Genomic DNA, 19,478 nt, shown 5'->3' on the forward strand with positions numbered 1-19,478 from the left:
TACCAGAATCAGACCATCTGGGTACACTGAAAATTTGCATGTTTCTAGCCTGAGATCAATGAATAGCATAAGCCAAGACATTTTCTTCAGAAAAGCAAAAGCCTTACACTAATAAAAAGTGCAAATTTAGGAAGTAAAACTAAACAAATAAGGAAACAAAAAAGGAATTCCATAATAAAGAGTAATTGTGGTGAAAGCAGGACTCAAGATACAAATTAGATGAAACCATCAACTTCAAAGCATCTACAAACATAGACTCAAAGAAAAACACATATTGGGCATAAATTTAATAAGAATTCCTGGGATTACAAAAAAGAAGTACCATTTTTAATATTTAAATAAATTTTAAATGGAATGAAAGCAATAGATAAAACATTAGAAAGGGAAAGAAGAATGGAAAGTGTTTTTATAATATCTATATCTATATCTATATACATATATATATATATATATATATATATTTTTTTTTACAAATATTTCACTTGATCCTCACAATAACCCTTGGAAGTAGCTGCTATTATTATCCACATTTTGCATTTGAAGAAATTGAGGCAAACAGAGATTAAGTGACTTACCCAGGATAATACAGTTAGCAAGTGTCTGGATTTGCATTTGAACTCATGTCTTCCTTACTTTAAGCTCAGATCTCTCAAAAGCCAAAATGGTCCATATTACAATAAGGCATATCAAAATAGATTTTAAAATTGAAAAATAGAAGAAAATATGTCATTAAAAACAGTTAAGGAAAAGAGAGAATGGAAAGATATTTAAGAATCATTCAGAAAGCAGAGAAACCATGACTACAAAAGAAAAGTTTAGACATCAATTGAAACTGTATGTATCATTTTTATAATAATTAATCATGTATTAAAATATAAAAATTCACAAATGCAAAAATGTTGAATATATTTTATGAACCAAAATGATATAAAGTTATATTAAATAAAGGATTTCTGAAGAAGCAATTACAACTTACTGGAAACATGTATTTTAATCCTAAATAATGCACGAGGGACCAGCAAGATGATAGAGTGGACAGAGCATCAACCTTGGAGTTGGGAGGACTTGAGTTGAAATCTAATGTCAGACACTTAATATTTCTTAGCTGTGTGACCTTGTGTGGAGAGCAATTCATTTAAACCCAATTAAACTTGGAAAAAAATTTTTAAAAGATATTGAGAGATAGAGACAGAGGCAGAAAGAGAGAGACAGGGGGGTGGCTCAAGGAGTTTACAATCAAATAGAGGAAGACTCCTCACAAAAGGAAGATTTAAAAATGGGAGGGGTGAAAGTATAATGATAGAATAGAATCTATAGCATGCAGCTGATACAAAAATGAAGAATTTGCTGGACTGCTGAGCACTCTTTATATGAAAACTCTGGAAGGAGTTTTTTCCTCCAACATCTAGTCACAAATCAAATGGACAAGAGCTCCTGAGAGTTCTAACGAAATACCAAAGTTGAAACAATCTCGTAATGAAGAATTTCATAATGATAATTTTTTTCCTGAGGGTAGGACTAAGGAGAAATAATGATGGGATGATGGACTGAGCTCCAAAGTTTGCAGCTGCAAATACAAGCATACAAAAGATCATCTCTACACTTCAGGACCTTACATTCTAATGTGGACAGATAATGCAAAAAGGGAAGCTGCAATATGGGAGAGGGCAATGAGTATACCCAGAAGAGAGTGAGACAGTTGTTGAGAAGAAGGAAAGTGAGTTGATGTGTGAATGAAGCAAATCATAGCTAGGATCATAAAAACAGTGATCTGAGCAGGAGGTCTAAATTTCAGATGAATGGACAAAAGTAACTTTCTAAAGGAATATCATAAGGACAGCATAAACACTTCTAAAAAGAACATTGTGAGCTGGGATAGGGGAAAAGAGCAGGAAGGGCTTTATAAAACAGCAGGGAAGACCTCCTAAAGAGAGTAATATTTTAGGTAGACTAAGAAATGCTTATTGTTCAGATATACAGCTGTATAGACAACTCATAGAGCTTGCCCATCAATAAAATATCTGGGACAGATGCAAAAAATGTTCATTGAGATGAGCTTGAATGGATCAAGAGGAAGGTAAGCAGAATTGCCTTGGGAAACTGTGAGGTTTTTATTTCCCTTAATTCTAAGATTCTCTTTGAAACAAGGAATCGTTTTTAAAAGTGCAAATCGTTTAAAAAGTACACCATAGTGGTTTACAACTATGAGTCACAGAACACTATGATCTCTGAAGAACTGAAATTGAGGATCATCCAAATACCAATGGGCATGTACATGACTACTTTAAGTGGGCTACGACAGAGAAAAAAATGTTGATTTCATCAAAGTATTCCATCAGAAAAAAAGATGAGCCAAATCACATGTCAAGAGAAAGAGACAGCCTGTGTATTTATCTTGGCATCTTCATGAGATCATGGAAAGAAGTGACCTCTCCTTGGGATAGGGGAGAACTTATGAGGTTACTGATGACAATGACACAGGATGGAAAAATATGAACCAGGTATGAGCTATCTCTGGAGGGAATGTTTCCTTTCTAGTGGTAGGAATGCTCACAAGAATGGTTTGAGGAGCATCTTAAATGTCATCTAATGGAGTATGAAATTAGATACTTGGGCAAGAGACATTGAAGATATTTGGCAGTAAGTAGCACAAAAAGATCTATCTTAAGAAAATATCTGGCAGGGTCATGAAGGATGAATTGGAAGTAGAAGTGAATAGAAAGTAGAATAATAGGGAGGATATTACTCTACCCTAATATAGGATAGTGAGAAGTAAAATTGATTCTGTATCATATATTTATTGATCTTATTTACAAGTGATTGATTTTGTCCTATAATTCATGGTTCTTTGACTCTGAACTTAGTTTGAAGTTCAGTTGATAAGGGTTGAGTTTAAAAATCAGTTTTCCTATTGCAAGGAATTTAACTGACCTCAGACCTATGACCTAGGGGGAAAGATCATGAAACATTTAATAATTTAAGGAAAGTGATGGAATGAGAAGAGAATTTGTTTTGGTCTTTGTAGCCTTGGTGCATAGGTGTATAGCACTATATATTACATAAAGTAGGTAGATAATTTATTTCCTCTCCAAACCACATTCCTGATTCATTATCACAGGACTTTGTCTATCTTAAGCTAGAAGCTCACTCCTCCCGTAGATTATTTCTAATGATTGAAGCATTCTCCACTCCTAAGACTTCACCTTCTAATTAGTTGGTTCCTCCTAGAATCTTGCATTTAAAGAGATGACTTGAGTCAAAGATGTTTTCATCATATCTTTCAACTCCTTTTTATGTTTTGTCTTTCCCCACTTAGAACGTAAGATCTTTGAGGGTAAGGACTGTTTTTCTGTTTTTAATTATATTCCCAGACATAGAAGCTGGCACATAATAAGTGCTTAACAAATACTTTTTGAACACCTGAAGTAAAACAGGTTTGAATTATTGGATCATCTTGATACAATTCCCTTCTAAGCCTTTCTGTTTAAAACAGGGTTTCAAGGTCATGAAAAAGGAGAAAAGAGAAGAGGCAGGAATGGGAATTCTGAGATAGGTTGAAAAAAATTGGAGAGGGTGGCAATATTGCATAAAAGCTCTAATTAGATGAGAGTAAAGGGCTTGATAGTAGAAGATGATAGAGAAATGTGATTGTGCTAATGGAGTGAGGAAATTGCTGGATGAGTTGCCTCTGAAATTATAGAAGATCAAAAAGTTGCAGTAGCATTTGATGCTTCAAGCAAGAAAATGGAAAAAGGCAAAAAAAAAAAAAAAACCAAAAACTAAAAAAGAAGTCTATTATGGTGATGAATTATGTCATCTTGAAATACACCATTAAAGTAAAGTTTATGTTCTAATCCCCTAACTAATTTTTTAAAAGTTTGGCTGATGCAATTATTTTTCACAACAAACATTTTTAGATTTAGTGATACCCATCCTCTCTTCCAAGATCTTCTCTTATAATAATCAAAAAAAATTAAAACAGGTAGGCAAAACCAAGAGACTTATCCACACATTTGTCAGTATATTGTCAGTAAAAGAAGGAAGTATGTTTCCTTTTTTCTTCTTCTCAATCAATATAATTAATTATTATGAGTTTTCTTTCTGTTCTTTATTGTTCAATTTTGTTTTATTGTTGTCATCTACAATTTTTGGTTTAATTTTTATTTTCATCCATTTTATTATTTATTTATTTTTGTCATTCTTTTATTTTTAAATTTGGGGTTCCAAATTCTCTCCTTTCTTTCTACCTCTTCTTCCACTTACTGAGAATGCAAGCAATATATAAAATGTACAAATGACATCATGCAAAATATATTTCATTATCAGACATACATTTTTAAAAATCAAGAAAAATTATGTAAGAAAATTATACTTGATTCTATACCAAGTGTTCATTCATTTTTCTCTGTAGAGATGAATAACTGTTTTTTTTAATCATCATTTGAAACTGTCTTGAATCATAGTATTGATCAGCATAGCCAAGTCTTTCACAGTTGATCATTATTATAACATTTTGCTGTTACTGTGCACAATGATCTCCAAGTTCTTCTCACTTCACTTTGCATCAGTTCACATAGATCTTACCATGTTTATTTTTGAAAGTCCACCCCTCATAATTTCTTACAAGAGTTCTATGTCATAAACATATGCCACAAATTGTTTAGCCATGAGCATTTTATTTATATATAGTTATTGTCTATATTATTTTCCCAGTTTATTTTCTAAGTTTAGTATTCTAATATTCTTCAAAATTCCTCATGATCTATTTCTTATATAGCAGAAATATTCATACATATATATATACATATATATATCATAGTGTATTTATCCATTCTTCAAATAATGGACTTTGATTCTGATTTGTTTCTTATAGATTAGAAATATTCCATTATGTGTGTGTGTATGTATGTATTTATATAGCTCACAGCATATTTATCCATTCTTCAAATGATTGGCTTTGATTCCAATTCTTTGATGTCACAAAAGGTGTTGCTTAGATACCCAGAACCTTTCTGACTTCTGTGTGATCCCAGGCATGTAACTTAAACTCAGTTTCTTTATCTATAAAATGAACTGGATAAGGAAAATGGCAAATCACTCCAGTATATCTGCCAAGAAAAAAACAAATGAAATCACAGTCAAACATAATTGAAAAACCACAACAGCAAGCTAGCTGTAGTGTAGAGATATGGAGAGTTTAATTACCTGAGTAGTATAATTTAAGGAGGTTCACTGCCCCCCCCCCCAACCACATGCCCTATACTTTAAGATCTTTTTGGTGGAATCCCTAGAACATTGCAGATACTCCTTGATCAATAGAAGAAAGGATGATTTGCTTCCCCATCCAAACACTAACTTTTCTCAGCAATTTGTGATAGCCAATTGGCTGTTTCATGTGAGCATTTCTAACTTTTGAAAGTTTATTCATCTGAAAATAGTTAAAAGATTTTTGAAATCCACTAATATATAATCTTGAGCACCCCTACCAAAATCGCTCTTTTTTAAGACCTATACTTGATGTATTCATTTTCTATTTTGTTTTTTGTACATTTCCTCCCCCACCTCAGTTTACTCCATTCTTTCTTCTGAAGCTCCCACAATTAAATGAAACTGGATAGTCATACTGATGCTTTTTGTGAGCAAAAAAAGTGCCATGAACCTGCTAAATTATCTTTCCCAACCCAAGAAAGTTCCTGCCATTTTAAATGAATTTTGAATAAAAGACATGAAAAGTGGCTTCAATGGAAACAGCAGTCAAGTCGAGGGTAGGATCTGCAGCCATGGAAACAGGCATTAGGGAAAGAGCAGCTGCTGAAATCATAGCAGGGGGCTGCATCATCTCACTCTCCTCCCACTCAACCCAGATTCATTACCTCACCCTCTAATTCTCCAGGTTTTCATGTTTGGTATGTAATCTAGCAGCATGAACTATTTCTAGTATGTACTTGCTCCCTACCTTGTGCAGAGTTCAGTGACATAAATAGCAAAAAAAATTCAGCATTTAATCTTGCAGGACATTTGAGATGTCTAACACTTGTTGTCACCAACTCTCCATTATATGTGTCAATCAAAGACCAGATGGTCAACTGAAAATGAATCCACAGATAATCCTAAAGCATTCAAGGATTCCTTGGATTATTTCGATCTTCCTCCTCAGCTTAACTTTTGTGAGAGCTGCTTACAGGATGTCTATGTTTCCTCTGCCTTTGACATCTATTTGGTTATGATCTGATGAACAAGGAAATGATCCAAAGGCAACTAGATCATTGGAGTAGTAGTGGCAGTGGTCTTGGATGATTGAGTCACTATCAGATTTTCAGAAATTGATTATTCACTTCATCATGTCAAGAAGCTTTAGTTGACTATCTTTTGAGCTCTTGACTAACTTTCATCCCTTTTTATCTAGGCAGAAATAATACCGCTTATATATGTTTTATATTTTTATTTACACAGCCATGATCTTAGTTCAAATATTCATTGATTATTTTCTGTACTACTACAGATTTCTAACTGGTTTCTAATAATTTTTTTCTGCCTCTGCCTTTTTATTCTAATTCATCCTTCCCCAAACACCAAGGTAGTTTTTCCTGAAATGTAGTTCTGACCATGTATCCTTCTCACTCAATAAATTTCAGTGGCTTCCGATGACCTCCATGAGGACACACATACAGAAAGAGAGAGAGATAGAGAAAGGGAGAGAGAGAAAGAGAGAAAGAGAGAGAGAGAGAGAGAGAGAGAGAGAGAGAGAAGAGAGAAGAAGAAGAAGAAAAGAAGAAGAAGAAGAAGAAGAAGAAGAAGAAGAAGAAGAAGAAGAAGAAGACGAGGAGGAGGAGGAGGAGGAGGAGGAGGAGGAGGAGGAGGGGAGGAGGAGGAGGAGGAGGAGGAGGAGGAGAAGGAGGAGGAGGAAGAGAAGGAGGAGGAGGAGAAGGAAGAGAAGGAAGAGGAGGAGGAGGAGGAGGAGAAGGAGGAGGAGGAAGAGAAGGAGGAGGAGGAGAAGGAAGAGAAGGAAGAGGAGGAGGAGGAGGAGGAAGAGGAGGAAGAGGAGGAGGAGGAGGAGGAGGAAGAAGAGGAAGAGGAGGAGGAGGAGGAGGAGGAAGAGGAGGAAGAGAGGAGGAGGAGGAGGAGGAGGAGGAAGAGAGGAAGAGGAGGAGGAGGAGGAAGAAGAGGAAGAGGAGGAGGAGGAGGAGGAAGAGGAGGAAGAGGAGGAAGAGGAAGAGGAGGAGGAGGAGGAAGAGGAGGAGGAGGAGGAAGAGGAGGAGGAGGAGGAGGAGGAGAGGAGAGGAGAATATATTTCTGTGGTTGGTATTTAAAATCCATCATAACATGATTCTTTCTTATCTTTCCTGTCTTAGATTTTACTATCATTCATAAACTCCAGGATCTGGCTACAGTATTATTCTTGCTTTTCCTCATATAGCATATTTTATACCCTAATTCAGAGTCTGTACATCTGCCCTCCATGCCTTCAATTTCTATTTCTCCACACTTCTGCCTCTTAATTTCCCTGGCTTCCTTCAAGACTCAGCTCTAATTCTACCTTAGTCAGGAGGACTTTCTGGGACTCCTACTTCTCCTCTTCCTCCTCATTATTCCCTCAGAAATTTCCATCTATTTTGTATATTGTTGGAATCCTTACTAACTGCTAACTAATTAGAGTTGATCTAATCTTACAAGAAGATGTTTTGGGCAGAACCTGAAACAAGGTACTAAGTAGAACTAATTAATACAAGGCTTGTGTTCACACCTTTACTCATTGGAGTTCAATGAGTTCACACCTCCCTTGAAGCTCTTTGGGCCAGAGAGCACTAGCATAAATAGAGCTTCAATAGGCCAGTCAAAGAAGTTCTTCAGAGTGAAGAAGCTACAAGTCAGGATTTCACCGGAATGACATGAAGAATGGAGCTGGCTGGAGGCTGAAGAAAGCAGAGGCAGAAGCAAAGGACAAAGCGGCAAGAGCTCTTGGAACCAAGAACCAAGATTCAGAGAGAGCTGGAGGCTGGAGCTGGCAGACAAGCGGCAAGAGCTCTTGGAACCAAGCAGAGAGATAGGCCTCTAAGCTAACCGGGCTATATTGGAGATAATAAAAGATCTGAACTTTTATCACCTGGCTGCGTTTTGAGAAGAAAAAGCTCACCACATTTTGGCGCCCGAACGGGGACTTGATTCAGATCCATCTGAACTAGATCACAACATTTTTGGTGCCCAACGTGGGGCAAACAGACCCCTCAGTGGATTTCAGTGGAAAAGCTCCGATCCTGATTCAAGTGGAAAAGCCTCTGATCCTGATCCAGTGGAAAAGACTCTTCAACCCAGAAATTAGGGTGAGTGCAACAAAGAAATTTTGTTAGAAGAGTTAAAGTAGAATTTCAGCTAAGATGGGACAGATATTTAGAAAACAGCCTGTTTCTATTCAAGGAAAATGTTTAGAGAGCATTGTCAAAGTTATGGAAAGCCAAGGTTTAATTATAAGTTTACAGCAAATCACTGAACTTTTACAAACTGTAAAGGACATATGTCCTTGTTTCTCTCTTGATAAGGAATTAGATCTAAATGAATGGAAATTGGTAGGAGAGGATCTTTGTCAATTCTATAATAAAAATGGGCCTAACTCAATAATTAATACATATAATGTAATACAATTGGCTATAAGAAGTTATTTAAGTGATAGAATGATGAAAAGGAAAGTACAGGAGGAAGAAGTGCCAACTTTACTAGGTGAAAAGGAGGATGAATCAGATGAGAATGGAATTAATTACAATTCTGAGTATGATACTTCACAGCAGGAGGAATTAGGTGATTCCACATCTCATGACCCTCCCCCCGCAATTAACCCTTCATGGGTGGAACAAGGGGGAGGGAGAGAGACAGAAACACAGTCAGCTTCTCCTGTAAAGCAGAATTTGACAAGATTAGAAAAAGCATTAATTAAAGCAAAAAATGAAGGAGAAGATATATCTGATTTTATAAACGCATATCCTGTGATTGAAAAGATTGACTCTTCAGGTCAAAAAGAGAGAAGATACACTCCTTTTAATTTGGGAAAAATTAAAGATTTGAAAAAGGGTTGCACTCTTTATGGGGCTACATCATCTTATGTGAAGATGTTACTGGATAATTTGTCTCATGAAATCTTAACCCCAAATGACTGGAAATCCATCGCTAAAACATGTCTTGGACCGGGACAAAATTTATTGTGGCTTTCGGAGTTTCATGAATTATGTAGGATTCAAGCCCAATGCAATAGACAAACAGGAGCTATTGTACAAGTTGCTTTTGACCAACTAGCTGGTCAAGGTCAGTATGCAGAGAGTTCAGAACAGATTTATTATCCCATAACAGTGTATGAACAAATTTCTAAGGCTGCAATAAAAGCTTGGAATTCTCTCCCTGGACAGAAAGATGGAAATAATGCTTTCACAAAAATAGAGCAAGGTCCCAATGAACCTTTTGCAGATTTTGTGGGGCGTTTACAAACAGCTGTAATAAGAACCATTGGAGACAATGCAGCAACAGAAATAATGACTAGACATTTGGCTAAGGAAAATGCCAATGAGGTTTGCAAAAGAATTATATGGGGGCTAGACAAAGATGCTCCTTTGGAGGAGATCATTAGACACTGTGCCACAGTGGGCACAAATGCTTATTATGCCCAGACTATGTTGAACATGGAAAGACAAGGTCCTTCTTGGCAAAGGAATTATAGAGAAACTCGTCGATGTTTTCAATGTGGAAAAGTTGGACATTTGAGAGCTCATTGTAGATATGGAGATAGAGTGAGAAGACGGGGTGAGAGAAAACCCAAAACCCCATGTCCAAAATGCAACAGAGGCTTCCATTGGGCCTCAGAATGCAGACAGATTCAGGCAAACGGGATGAGGGGCCCAGCCCCAGGGCCCAAGGCAAAAAACACTTGGGGCATGATGGCAGCCAATGGTGCACCCAGAGAGTGCCTAGAAGTTCAGTACCCAGACATGGCCAATCAGCCAGAAAGCCATATGATGGGAGAAGGGGATTACACAGTCAATCAGCCAGGAAGCAACCTGATGGTAGAAGGGAATTAGGTTAACTGCTTGGGGAAGAGGATCTGCTTATATTTCCACAGATGAAGAAAGAATCAGATGGCTGAAATGAGACTGTCAAAAGGACTCTTAAAATCTTCAGAAATCATTGGGTTCCCTGAGATGAAAAATTGTTGATGAGACCTTTTGCAGTACTTCAGAGCTTATAAGAATTATTAGATTCCTGGCACATGAACTAATGGACAATGGATTGCTTATGGACTATTTCTAGGACTTATGGACATGTGTAAATCTTCAGGTTGATTCATGTTGTTACATTACTACTAACCTGTGTTATATTGCTATGTGCTTATGTAAATTATGTATAATGCCTCCCATATTTATGGAATTATGTATACCATGTATATCATATTGATGGATTTATGTGTACCCCTTCAGAAACCCACTAATCTGATTAGATTTCCTATTTCCTTTGGTGTTTTCATCTAACAAAAGAAAGGGGGAGATGTTGGAATCCTTACTAACTGCTAACTAATTAGAGTTGATCTAATCTTACAAGAAGATGTTTTGGGCAGAACCTGAAACAAGGTACTAAGTAGAACTAATTAATACAAAGCTTGTGTTCACACCTTTACTCATTGGAGTTCAATGAGTTCACACCTCCCTTGAAGCTCTTTGGGCCAGAGAGCACTAGCATAAATAGAGCTTCAATAGGCCAGTCAAAGAAGTTCTTCAGAGTGAAGAAGCTACAAGTTGGGATTTCACCGGAATGACATGAAGAATGGAGCTGGCTGGAGGCTGAAGAAAGCAGAGGCAGAAGCAAAGGATAAAGCGGCAAGAGCTCTTGGAACCAAGAACCAATATTCAGAGAGAGCTGGAGGCTGGAGCTGGCAGACAAGCGGCAAGAGCTCTTGGAACCAAGCAGAGAGATAGGCCTCTAAGCTAACCGGGCTATATTGGAGATAATAAAAGATCTGAACTTTTATCACCTGGATGCATTTTGAGAAGAAAAAGCTCACCACATTTTGGCGCCCGAACGGGGACTTGATTCAGATCCATCTGAACTAGATCACAACAGTATATAACAAATATATACAAAATTACTTGCATATTGTTTTCCATTAGAAGATGAATTTCTTGAAGTCAGGGAAGATGTTTTTGTATTTTTTTCCAGCCTTTTGTATAGTTCCTAGGACATATTAAATTCTTAATAAATTCTCATTGACCAAACTAATTGTTACAAACAGCTATGGCATGTTAATTTCATCCTTTCTGGAAATAAATAATCATGTTATTGCTAAATACTGAGATTTCCTTAATAATACCAGTGGCATTCATCACCTGCTCTTCAGTACAAAGAACAATACACAAGGTTTAAGGGCTAGCATTTTCCTCTTTTTCCTCCTCTTCTATTATATCATATTACAACATCTCACCAAAATAGAAGATAATAGAATTTTGGAGTTAGAAGGGATTTTCAAAATCATGGAATCCAACATTCTCAGTTCCGAGATTAGAAATTAAGGGAAGTATTGTGAAAGAAACACAGAGTGACAAAAAGACACACACACACACACACACACACACACAGAGAGAGAGAGAGAGAGAGAGAAAGAGAGAGAGAGAGAGAGAGAGAGAGAGAGAGAGAGAGAGATTATTAAGTGCCTATTATATACCAGATAATGTTCTAAAATGCTGTATATAACAATATAAGGATAGTAAATAATTCCTGTTTTCAAGAAACTTGTGTTCAAATGAGGAAAGACTATACTTAAATGACATCTTGAAAAAGGGAAATTGGAGGTGAAATGTAAATTATTCTGGACACCAAGGACAGCCTAGTAAAAGTTTGTACAATGTTTGGAGATAGAACTGTATGACAGAAACTTTAGACAACTGTAGCTGGATTGTACAGTACATAGAGGGTAGAAAAGATCAGAAAACAGCAGGGGCCTTTGGGAAGGAAGATGAGTTCTCCAAAATCCAGTTTGGATTCTCCAAACATTGTACAAACTTTTATCATACTATACCACTATATAACAATTTTGAACTGAAGAAATGAGGATCCAGTTCAAAATAGCTAAAGAATAGGTGGAGAGGTATGACTCTAGTTCAGGAATAACACTGGACTATGTACATAGACCTGAGAATTGTCATTGACATCATATACCTTCCATTTTCAGATATTCAATCAATTTAGCTTTCTTCTAAAGATACCCTATTTCTTAATAGTTTCTTTAAGGTTTGCTGATATTTCTCCCATACATCATGACATAATTGCCATAGTCCTTGTTCATTACTAGTCCTGTTCTTCTGTGGTCTTAAATTAATAATCAGCTTTACTCCATTAAAGCTCCATTTACTCCATTAAAAGTTATTCAATCTTATTCATATCCTTGTTGCTATCATCTGCATATCTCCAATTCTCCCCCAAAAATCCGGTACCTGATTCAGGATCTTTCCCTATTCAATCTTTGCTCAGTTTGCCAAATCTGAACTACTAATTCCTCAGCTCTCAAAATATTGTCTAGAGTCTACATTAAACTTGGACAGAAGAAATTATATCTTACACTCCTTTCCCCTCACCACAATGAATACAATTTGAGCCAGATGCTGCAATGAGTCTGTGTGAAAAACATAAAGAAATCCAGTTTATCTGAATCAAAGAAAGTAAAGGAGGAGTGATGTCTAGTGGGGCCAAAAGAGAGCAGAATATGGTGGAATTTAAAAGACAAACTGAAGAGTTTGGAATATTTAATTCCAAAGACCAATAGGAACTCAATAGGGTTGACTGAAGAGGCAAGTCACATGGTAAGATCTGTGCTTAAGGAAAATCATTTTGGTAGCAATTTGAAAGATGGATTAGAGGGGGAAGAGATGAGAGTCAGGGAGACCAGTTGGGAAACTGCTTTAATAATCCAAGTGAAAGATAACGAGGACCATAATGGAACTAAGGTAGAAGCTATCTGAATGGAAAGAATATATTCAAGTGATGCTATAAAAATAGTAATGAGATTTGGCAATTGCTTGGATATGTGAGGTAAGGGAGAATGAAGATTTCAGGATAATAAAGTCAGCAGTATTATGTGTGTGAGACACTGGTCTGGTTAATCCTTTTGGAGCCAGTTTGACACTGTTTCAGATGAATGACTCCCTTGACTATGGACACCAGGCAGCTTAACTTTATGTTCAATCATTATGGTGATCAGAGGGTTTAGAGAACTAGATTCCATTTCTAGCTTGTTTAAATGTGAGAACCCTGATCTAAAAAAAGGCCTATTTCCTATAAGAAGTAATAGATTTAATATAATTCTTTAAAATGGTTGCTTTAACTTGGAATCAGTTACTTTCCATTCTCACAGCTCTGATAAAAGATCCAGTTAATTCCAACATCTGATGCTCTTAAAAACTTAAACTACTAAGATCCCTACACTCCCAATATCAAGGAGGAATGCTTTGTTTTTTTTTTTTAATGTACACTGGATGATTCCCAATACTTCTTGATTATACATCCTAGGGATTGAAAATGATGATGCCTTCAATAAAAATAGGTATATTTGGAAAGAGGGAAGCTTAAGTTTTGAATATATTGAGTTTGAGATGTATCTGAATCATCCAGTTTGAAATATCCAATAGACTATTGCTGATGTGGGACTTAAGTAAAGGGGAGAGATTGGGACTGGATCTATGTATTCTCCTTTCTGCCTCCTAAATTTGACTCTCACTTATCTTTCTAACCTTATTTCAGATTCATCATCTTCACATATGTTAATGCTAAAGTCAAATGGAATTACTTGCTATTCCATGACCTTGCTTTTCCATCTCCATACATTTGCTCATGTACTTCCATTGACCTGAAATGTCCTCTCTATTCATACCTGCTTTTGTTGAATTTCCTAAAAATCCAGTCAAATCACTTAGAGTTTGCCTAGAAATAAAAGATCTTAAGAGGTCATTTAGTCCAAATTCTTCATTTTTACAGTTGAGCAATGTGAGGCTTAGAGAGATGTAAATGACTTGCCTAAGTTTACATAGGCAGAAAGTAAGTGGCCCAATCATCATTCAATTCCAGGTTTTCTAACTCCAAGACTAGTGTTTGGTCTTCTGCATCATACCCTTTGCAAATCTTAAAGTGCTATGTAATGATTATTTCTCAGATAGTAAGCAGATGGAATGCCTGTGTAGCCTTCCTGGACTCCACTTTGCTTGATTTTGGAGCTGCAGGAGAGAGGGAGATTCCATTCATTTTCCCAAGCAAAACATTTCACAAGATTTTTGATGGCCAACTGGGCAGTTTCAAAAGGTTATGGAGGAACAACAATGTTACAAATGGAGGCCATGGTAAAATGGTTCTTTCAATCATTGTGGGTTATATATTTTAGATAGCAATAACAACTAGAATTTATGTGCTACTTTTAAAGTTTGGGAAGTATTTCAGGTATTATCTCATTTGATCTTCATACCAATCTTGGGAGGTAAATACTATTATTAACCTCAGTTTATAGACATTGTTCAATCATTTTCACTTGTATCAACTCTTTGTGATCCCATTTGTGATTTTCTTGGCAAGGATACCGAAGTGGTTTGCCATTTTCTTCTCCAACTCATTTTACAGATGAGGAAACTGAAGCAACCAGTGTTAAATGACTTGTCCGGGCTCATAAGACTCCTTAGTATCTGAGTCAGAATTCAAACTCAGGTCTTCTTGACTCCAAGCCAAAAGAGCTATCTATTGAGCCATCATGCTATGTAATTCATACTGTACTCGTGAAAGACCCTTATTAAGGACAACAGGACTAGTAATTCTGCCAAATGAATTCTTAGGAATAGACTCAAGACAATCAAATATGATGAGCCGGGGAAGGAAAGTCCTCTGGCTAAACTAAATTTTGGAAGGTATCAAGTACAGAGGCAGCAGATTAGATATAAATTACTACTGACTAGATTGCAAAACTGCTTAATTTTGCTACCCAATAATGGAAATCATTAAAATTCAAAGTCCTTAGACTTTGATTTGACTGTTACCCCAAATCTAAATTTGATTACATATTTCAATGTAAACATTTTTGTTCTTTTGGGTAGGCTTGAATTGTCTTGATAAATCTCTCCCTTCACTTTGTATCAGTGAACACAGGCTAAGGTGCATATGAATACATTTGACAGTTGAAGCAAGCTTTAAAAGTACAGGAAATAAAGCCAAGGATATGTGGGGGTTGGCCTTTTATTTACCAAATTCTAAGAAATGCTGTTATACTGAACCTGAAGTCTATCTTTAATCAAAAGATTAAACACTCCCACACATATTTAAGACCATTCTTAGAGCACTGTTTGTGGTTCTGATGAGAATTACCACCTTGATGTTATTTGCTAAGCTTCACAGCCCACAGGGCCATTCTCCTAATCATGTATCTTTTATTTCCTCAGCAAACATTTCAAACAATAATTTTAAATAAAGGAGAAAGAACAGAGTTTGCTTCTGTAAGGAAATTAAAAAAAAAATTCTAGAGAAAAAAAAATTTTTTTAAGTTTCTCTCCCCCTCCCCCTCCTCCTGCCACGCCTCATCCTTGGTTAAACTGTCTTTCTCCTTCTACCTTTTATTTAAAAAAAAAAATCAATGTGGGAAATCATTGAGATACAATAGTTCTGGGTGGAATCTGATAAATGTGGGCTGTTTGAAAGTTAAATTGTAAAGTTATTGATAAAATACACCTCCATAATCCCCTCAAACCCCACACAAAAGAATACCGTTTTATCTAAAATATTTTTTCCTGCTGGTATAAGTCCCCATGATGCCCTGATGCTTCCCCTAATAGAGGCAATTATTTATGCTGTTCAGATAAGAACTGTTGATAGAACTTGTTGGTAATAGTGTTATAACTTCACGGTTGCAATACACTTTACATCCATTATTTCATTTGACCCTCATAACACCTCTGTCAGGAAAGTAGCACAAATATTATAGTATGTATAGTTAAGGGGAAAATTGTGGAAAGAATGCTGCATTTAGAGTCAGCAAAGAACTAACTTTAAATCCCTCCTTTGATACTCATTGTGTAATGCTAGGCAAACTTCACTTTCCTCATCTACAAAATGGGAATAATTGTGCTTGCAATTCCTACCTAATTCATTGCATATCTTTTTTTTTTTTTATAACTTTTTATTGATAGAATCCATGCCGGGGTAATTTTTTACAACATTATCCCTTGCACTCACTTCTGTTCTGATTTTTCCTCTCCCTCTCCCCCTCCCCCCCATGGCAAGCAATCCTTTACCTGTTGAATAGGTTACAGTATATCCTAGATACAATATATTTGTGCAGAACTGAACAGTTTTCTTTTTGCACAGGGAGAGTTGGATTCGGAAGGTATAAATAACCCGGGAAGAAAAACAAAAATGCAAGCAGTTTATATTCATTTCCCAGTGTTCTTTCTTTGGGTGTAGCTGCTTCTGTCCATCTTTGACCAATTGAAACTGAATTAGCTCTCTTTATTGAAGAGATCCACTTCCATCAGAATACATCCTCAAACAGTATCATTGTTGAGGTATATAATGATCTCCTGGTTCTGCTCATTTCACTTAGCATCAGTTCATGTAAGTCTCGCCAGTCCTCTCTCTATTCATTCTGTTGGTCATTCCTTACAGAACAATAATATTCCATAACGTTCATATACCACAATTTACTCAACCACTCTCCAATTGATGGGCATCCATTCACCTTCCAGCCTCTAGCCACTACAAACAGGGCTGCCACAAACATTTTGGCACATACAGGTCCCTTTCCCTTCTTTAGTATCTCTTTGGGGTATAAGCCCAGTAGAAACACTGCTGGATCAAAGGTATGTACAGTTTGACAACTTTTTGAGCATAGTTCCAAATTGCTCTCCAGAAAGGCCAGATGTGTTCGCAATTCCACCAACAATGTATCAGTGTCCCTGTTTTCCCACATCCCCTCCAACATTCCACCTTATCTTTCCCTGTCATTCTAGCCAATCTGAGAGGTGTGTAGTGGTATCTCAGAGTTGTCTTAATTTGCATCCCCCTGATTAATAATGACTTGGAGCATATTTTCATGTCTATAAATAGTTTCAATTTCTTCATCTGAGAATTGTCTGTTCATATCCTTTGCCCATTCATCAATTGGAGAATGGTTCGATTTCTTATAAATTAGAGTCAATTCTCTCTATATTTTGGAAATTCATTGGATATCTTAAAATGCTGTAGAAGCATATATTATTATTATTATTTTATTGATAAAGAAAATGATGCATAGAATGGTTAAATGTCTACAGTTATGTAATTGATTTTTAGTGCCAGAGTTGAGACTCTAGAAACAGGTCTTCTGCTTCCTGGTCCAATTCAATTATCCCAGAATAGATGTGTTACAATAAGTTGTGTCTAAATGGAATTTTTGCAAATCAAAGTGTATGTCATATACACTTCAAGGTATCTTCTTATTTAAAGGAAGCATCATGGTATGGTAAAAGGAGCTTTAGAATAGGAGAATAAAGATCAGTTTTGCCACAGACTTGACCTGTCAAATTGGCCATGTTCCTTTACCTCTAATGATTTTTTTTTGCACAAAGAATAGATAAGAAACTAGGAATACTTGAGTTACTGAGGCAAGAAAGTACTACAGAAATAGGGTGAAATGAGATCCATTATTAGAATATAATTATGGAAAACTATACACTAGTTAAAATGAACAGGATAGATAAAGGGGGCAATGTAATTATAGTATTGTATATTGGGAAGACTCATATAAGGAAATCCCAGAACCAGAGAGTGGAAACACCGTGGAGGATGGCTGAAGATGAAGAAATTCCAAGGCAAGAGCAATATTATCATAAGAGTATATCATAAACCATCTGAACTGAAAGAGGAAATAGATACATAATTTATCAAACAAATCAAGTCTTGTTTCTTCTTCAACCCAGGTGAAAGTAAGATTCCAACATTCTCAACCCTCCTTCCTCATCTTCTACTTCTGTATGTACTTCTGCTGATGCCCCATTTTTAGAAGATAATTGTTCCTTTTTATTTTTTCCTACCCAATTTTCCTGTTTGGAATGCTCCATTATTCACAATTCAGCCCCACCCTTTCTTTCAACTATTTTAGTAATGATGACAATTTTAATACTGATTACATTTTTCTAACTTTATATTTTTAATTTATGAATAAAACAAGCACTTTCATAATAATATAATCAAAAAGATTGCATTGTAATAGCATTTTCATAATAGTATAATAAAAAGATTGCAATTGGCTAAAGGTATGAAATGCTAAAAATAGACCATTTCAATTATGCAGAAATTTACTATTGCTCTCTTTATACCCAAAGCAGATAAAAAAAAAAAAAAACAGTTGGAAAATTAAAGAAATCAACAAAGGAAAGTTCTATTCAAAAAGATTTGGTTCTTATTCACAAAAAATTGGTTGGTGGAGTGAAAATGATGGAAAAATTGTGGGACTCTGGGATAAGTGACTTTTCTATCTTAGAATTTGTAATTCTATAAGAGGAAGAAAGGGAAGGTAAAGAAAGACAAGAATAATTGGACCTAAACTCTTAAGTTTTAGAAGAATTTACAGATTCTGGTAGAGAATAGGTAGAGCCTGATAATATAACATTACTTAAGTCTAAAATAAATCAGAAGATCTGAAGAGAAACAATTCTACTATGAATTAAAAGAAGGGATTATTATGTCTAAATAACTAATAGTCAAAATTAGTTATTGAAGAAACTTTGAACAAATGCCTGAATAATGTCAATCCCATACTAGGAAAATGCCATCAAAAAAGACAGAAGAGTTATTCTTAAAGCACCTTGACTGAATAAAGTGTGAATTGTAGAAAAAAGTGATGCAAACAAAACAATGCATGACTATAGTCTATTTAAAAAAGAAAAGGTATCTGCCCAAAACCTAATAAAACATTGCCAAGGTCTAAAATTATATATATATATAATAGCTTTTTATTACAGAACATATGCATGGATAATTTTTCAACATTGTCCCTTGCAATCACTTCTCTTCCAACTTTTCCCTTTCTTCCCTCCATCCCCTTCCCTAGATGGCAGGCAGTCTCATACATGTTAAACATGTTAAAGTATCTCTTAAACAGAATATATGTATTTATATTATATTTATATACAATAAATATATAAATATCTATACATATTTATACAGTTCTCTTGTTGCACAAGAAAAATCGGATTTAGAAAGGTAAAAATAATCTGGGAAGAAAAACAAAAATGCAAGCAGTCCACATTCTTTTCCCAGTGTTTTTTCTCTGCGTGTAGCTGGTTCTGTTCATCAGTGATCAATTGGAATTTAATTGGATCTTCTCATTGTCGAAGATAGCCATTCCATCAGAATTGATCCTCATGTAGTATTGTTGTTGAATGTATAATGATCCGCTGGTTCTGCTCATTTTACTTAGCATCAATTCATGTAAGTCTCTC

The sequence above is a fragment of the Antechinus flavipes genome, chromosome 3 (genome assembly GCF_016432865.1).
Source record: "Antechinus flavipes isolate AdamAnt ecotype Samford, QLD, Australia chromosome 3, AdamAnt_v2, whole genome shotgun sequence".
Classification (NCBI taxonomy): Eukaryota; Metazoa; Chordata; class Mammalia; order Dasyuromorphia; family Dasyuridae; genus Antechinus; species Antechinus flavipes.